Source organism: Chanos chanos, chromosome 10, assembly GCF_902362185.1.
Source record: "Chanos chanos chromosome 10, fChaCha1.1, whole genome shotgun sequence".
NCBI lineage: Eukaryota > Metazoa > Chordata > Actinopteri > Gonorynchiformes > Chanidae > Chanos > Chanos chanos.
In genome coordinates, this window is record NC_044504.1 from 19,589,681 (window position 1) to 19,595,834 (window position 6,154).

The window sequence follows — 6,154 nt, forward strand, 5'->3', positions numbered from 1 at the left end:
CCCTCTCGCTCTCTCTCTCTCTCTGTCTCTCTCTCTCTCTCTCTCCCTCTCGCTCTCTCTCCCTCTTGCTCTCTCTCTGTCTCTCTCTCTCTCTCTCTCTCTCTCTCTCTCTCGCTCTCTCTCTCGCTCTTTCTCTCTCCTCCGGTTTGATCGTATGTTTCTTCTTACAATGAGCTTTTTTTTTCCTGGACTCTCAGACCTATTTTTGGTTTCCTCTGATTTTTTAAAGTGACCTTTCAAGTGATTTTTTTTCTTACCCAGAATGAAAAATAAACAAAGAGTATATATTTTCATGTGAAACAAAAATATGGAGGAAAAAAAAGGATCCTAAAAAAAAAAATGTTTGGACACTCATTTTGAAAGGCCTTGTTGGATGAAAAATTTTGCTTGTTTGTTTGGAAATACAAACAGTGTTTATTTGCTAACATGCAATGGCATTCAGTTCTACTCAACTCCCGTGATGCAATACTTACGAATATGTAAATGTGTCTGCAGCTTACCGTTATGGACAAAGAGACTGTTAAGACAAAAAAGATCGTTGTCATGTTTCAGTAAAGCGAACTACATTAGTTTATAGAGAGCCGTTAAATCTTTTCCTCATAAATCAAATATAACTTGTTAATAGTTTTATTTAAAAATCAATAACCATGTTAATCAATTATAAAATTTATTAGTGTGTTCTGAGGAGTTAAAGTTTGATTGTTTGTTTGTTTTTTAAACTTTTTCTCCCTCTCTTCCTGTGACACATTTGATGAGACTCAGCTTTTCATTGTACTTATGTAGCTTTGGGTAGTTGTCCCTCTGTGCTTTTCTGTCCAATAGTGTGCTCTGGTTTTTTGTAACAAGTTTGTGTTGGTACACTGAATATCTTACTTGTCATTGCCATAACTTCACTCATAGCAATAGAAACAGGATTAATAGCAACTTTACTCTCATACAGTTCAGAAAGCTCCAAAAAGCCTAGAGGCCTTCTCTGACAGTCCTCTCTCCCTTTAAGCAAAGGCCAAAATAATAGCCCCTGCTGATCGTCTGTGTGTGAGTGTGTGTGTGTGAAAGTGTGTGTGTGAGTGTGTGTATAATGGCCTCTTGCTTGGTTCCTCTCAGGCCCCAGAGTCAGTATTGTCCTGCTGACACTTCCGTAGTCTGGTTAAGCTCAGCACATGCTGCCGTTTCTGACCCGTTTCTGAATATTGATGCGACGGAGACAGTCACAGACAGCTGTGCTCTGTGAAGCCCATGCTCAGGGCTCTCGCTAATTTGGACAAGTTTATTTCCCACCTAAGTTTTCATACAGTTTGAAGTTTGAAGAACTTACACCCTTAACCCAGTGACTCTATCCCCAATCCCTTTCCACCCTGTGTTTAGATGATTACAGCCCTTTTTCCAGGTTTGGAAGATGTGAGTGTTTTGAGTCCTGGAGTTTGAATGATTTGAAATGTTATCGTTGTGAATGGATGATCTGAACCCTTTGGTTTGGATTGTTTGATCTCTTATTTTAGTGTTTGGGTCATGAGAGCTGCAGTCACTGACTGGATCTCTTAGGCCTTAAACTTCACTCACTCCACTACATAGTACTTACATCACATAAAAACATTATTTATCTTAGGTATTACAAAGTGTTGTCAAGTATCCTTGTTAAATCTTGGATGTGAGTAGTATCTATATTTAAGTTTCTTTGCTAATTGCAGTTTGCTTTTCATCTGTCAATCACTGTCTGTCGCTTTATCACTGTGGTGGGAATATCCGTTATGTCACCAAACTTGGATTCCTTTGTTTCATTCCAACACACCATGTGTGTGTGTGTGTGTGTGTGTGTGTGTGAGTGTGGAGTAGATTTGTGTTCTATTAAACACACGGAATATATCTTATTGTATGTGAATGTATGGAGTGAACATACAGTTGTATGTACAGTATAAATATGTGTCATACAGATGTCTGAGCGTGCGTGCGTGCGTGTGTGTGCGCGCTCCTGTGAGTGTAAAACCCTGTGTATGTAACTGTACGGGTGTCCCAGAGGGTTATCATTCACTGTACTGAATGTGATGCAGAGGCCTGGTGCAGCATAACTCACCTCAGGGAGAAAGCCCCGCTCTTGCCGCCTGACCTGCATTCAACTTCCCCCAAAAAGAACAGAGCAGACTTTGTAAAGCCCCGCTTCTGATCTCTTTCTCTCTTTCTCTTTCTCTTTCTCTTTCTCTTTCTCTTTCTCTCTCTCTCTCTTTCTCTCTCTCTCTCTCTCTCTCTCTCTCTCTCTCTCTTTCTCCACTTCTTTTTCTTTGTTGACTGTCAACCAGTATTAAATGTATCTAAGCTGAACTGTGGGCCCACTGTGGGTACCCTGTGTTTCTCTCTGAGTGGAGGAACGTGTGAGAAAGGGCTTCTCTCTCATTATATGTTGGGCTAACCAGTTTGCATGGTTCTTATCCACTATGGCATCTCCTCCACATCTTTGTCCGTGTGTTTGGGAGTTTCCTAATGCTTGGAGAATGTTTCTGATCTACCGTTTTTTGTACCAACTTTAAACAATAAAGTTTAAAAAAAAAATCATGCTTTCTGTCTGGATCTGTCAAAAAGTCATCCATTTTTGTTTGATTTTCTTCAGTTGCATTTAACTGATGACTTGGTGCTTAGCATTAAAGAACTGATGGGAAATGCAGCCATCCATCTTCCACCACTCATGGTATGAATAAGGCCACATTAGGAAGTTAGAATGACCTGATTTAGCTTTTAATGTCAAATACACAGCCTCAGAATACTGTATTTTATAACATCAGTATCCCATAACCTCACAGCCGAATGAGGGAACATTTTTGTCTTCTTATGGATCACTGTGTCACAGGCTAAAATGATAGCTGTACAGATTTTCCTGGAGACTGCTATGTACTTCCTGTGCCACAGGGTGGCGATATGACAAGAGAGGTTTTCAAGGTCTTTTCATTCCAGCTTTTATGATTCCAGGGAAAGGGTTCGGGATGGGGGCTGTCATTTGCTCTGAAGTTTTAGTGTGGCCAATAGTTTGTTGACAGAACTTGAACACATTCGTCCATTATGTGTCGTTTCTATATTGTACCTTTTGGTGTATAATGGAAATTTACAGTCATTTATTTAAAATTGTTCACTGGATCCCTTGGCTCTGGTAGATCACCTTCTTAAAAGTTTGTGTGTTGTCAAAATAATGTGCTGTGTTTATTACACCAAGTAAGAATAAAGAGGCATAAATTGAAATCTATGAGGCATAACCTCTTCCCGGACAGTTTGGACTTAGTCATTCCTTAGCTGGGTGTGGGGGACTTGGCAGACAGAGCTTGCTGATTCAGTCCAGGAAGGGCAGATTTTATCTGGTTTTAAAACCTGCCTGGAGCTTCGCTCTCTCTCTAACTTTTTGATTGCTTGAAGTGGTTCTTATACAGGTGGAATATCAAATGGCAATGGCAGAATTGTCTTGGGTTTAACCACATGAGTGTTTTATAGGTTAACAATACAATTATTTGCAGCAATCCAGATATGCAAATGATAAAAATGTCTATCACAAGAAACTCTTGTGAAATTTCCTTTGTTGTTTGCTTTGTCTTGAATCTCTATAACTACAATGAATGAATGAGGTTGATCGGAAAAATTAAAGGCCCCTGTGTTTTTAGCATGAGAGGGAACATGTAAACACTTTGCGTTAGTAGTTCTTTTGTACATCAGTGAACTCCCGTGACCCTAATTGGGATAAGCAGCTTAGATAATGAGTGAGTGAGAAATAGTTAAAATATCATCATTCCTTAAATTCCATTTCTGTTACATTCGTAAATCAGTCTCATCTACGACTGACACCGTCGGAAAAAATAAATAAAACAGAAACAGTGATACAATCGTGTGTGATCATCTTCGGCTCTCAAAATTATTCTTTAATTAGTGTTGTTTTCAACACTCCCCTCTTTTCCCCCCTGTCTCATTTTTCATTCTACATGTTATCTAGGCTGTGTGGGAAAGCTGATTTGCTTCAGAATTTTTCAAATGAGTTCCAGAAACTTCCAAGAGATGTCTAAATGAGCAGCTCCCTCTCAAGTCTCTGACATTCCTGTTTGATTGCTCCAATCACTTGATAATATTTGCATCTGGTTTCCTTTTTGCTTGTCTTAGATGTTAGCGGTCAGAAAGAGGCAGATGAGTTTTTTTCCCTGTGAATATCGGTTGGAAAGACTTAGCAGAACTTTGCTAACATTTCAGTTCTAATGGGTTTCCTGGGGCTGGTCCTGGACATACAATGCTCAACCATTTGCACATTTTGTGATTATTTATGCATTTTGTTGAAGTTTGAATGTATGTTGTTCATGGCTGAAAACACAGGGCTCCACAGAAGCATACAAGCTTGCTCTTCACATCCTGAAGTCTAAAACAAAGAGAAGGTAAAAGTTAAGGGAACATTTGAGAATGGTGTGACAGACATCAGAGCAGGTCTTTTTGAAATAGACTGACCAAGGAGTTGAAATGAAGAATACTGGCATCCTCTCGTGCTATTGCTGATGGACTGTTAGTGAACATCAGAGTTCTTTACACTGGCATTATTAAACAGCCCCTAAAAATTCCTCCACTTTTAATAAACCTGAAATCCTTTTGTGTCTTTCCAAAGCCGTTAGTGTTCTCACTACCAGATGGAGTGCAGATTCTCTATCTGCCTTTCTTTTGTACTAATCTCTACGGAATGAGGGAACCTAACCATAATTGACTTTACCGCTTGCATACAGACAAAGTGAAAAGTAAAAGTGTGTGTGGGGGGTGGACTCATCTCCTGCAGGGCCTGAATAGTGGGGGTCTGCCATCCATCTCTGAAGCACTTTATTTGACTGCAAGGTCATAGAACACAATACCTCCAGCTGCCTATTTCTCTTCCTTTGTCTGGCCACCGTGAAGGCCACAGAATCTTCTGCTGCAACCACTGGTAATAAAGAGTGACAATGGATCCTTTAGGAGAGGTGTTAACAAAGACCAATTTTGATATCTTTTTTTCACCTTGATCAAGTCTGATCAACACAAGCAAGTTCTTCATCACCACCACCACCTATCCTTTGTCACTTCACTGGTCATCATCAAACTGAAGTTCTTTGATGCATGTCTGAATCCACAGTAACTATGCAGGTAGTATCTATGGTATCTGGTATATCTGGTATGGTATCAAGTACCAACAATGTCTGTAGTCTCAGAAGTCAGCAACTCCTAAAATGCTTGAAAATCTTCTTCATGTGAACTGTCAGTCTGATTAAAATTTGGCATTCACAGGTTGAAACTACATAGCCGTCTTAAAATTGCTTATTGCTGAAGAAAACAGTGCATGATTTGCATTCCAGTCACATAACGGGAAGTTACTGCAGGAAGTGAAGCCCTGTAGTCTGAAAACACTGTCTAATTTACATGATACCAGAAACATATTTGTCATTTGTCCCTGTGAAAGCAGGAATGTAACTGTCATTTAGTCTGTCACCACCATGGGGCAAAATGCCACATTAGTTAAACATTGCTACAGAGCTTGTAAAAGCTCAGCCTATACAATTTCTGCTTGAAGCTATATTTGTCCTTTGTCTTTGACTGCTTTTGAAATATATGATTAATTACAGTATGACTGTTCGCTGTGCAAATGTTTAACAAGTATGGGAGGGGAGAATTTGTTTGAGCTAACACAAGATGGTGAAATAACCTCAGCAGAACACTGTCGTTTCAGTCACTATGGGACTGTGGTGTAAATAACGTAGAGGAGGCCAGTCTCCTGTAACAAGGCCACACTTGTCCTATGGAGTGCTGCTGAGGGAACGTGACTCTTCTATGTAAAACTCAAAAGATTTTTAGATTAGATTGGGCCGAGATTAGATTACATTGGACCTTTGACATTGTGCCAATACTCTGTCTGAGAAGGCTGGTACACATTGGTTGGTATATGTGCCTCGGGGTCTTACGGTGCTGGATTTCACAGAGGTGTCAGTGTGGTATCTGAGCGGCTGAAGAAATACACCTGCTCACGGGGTAAAAATCAGCCTGTAGCTTAACAATGACATGAGGGCAAAAACAAACTAGACTCAAGACATAGATGAGGAATTAAATCATAGAATAGCATGATATCATACATCTGCTTATGTCTTGCCATTTTTTGATGTTAATCTTCAGTGCAGCTACC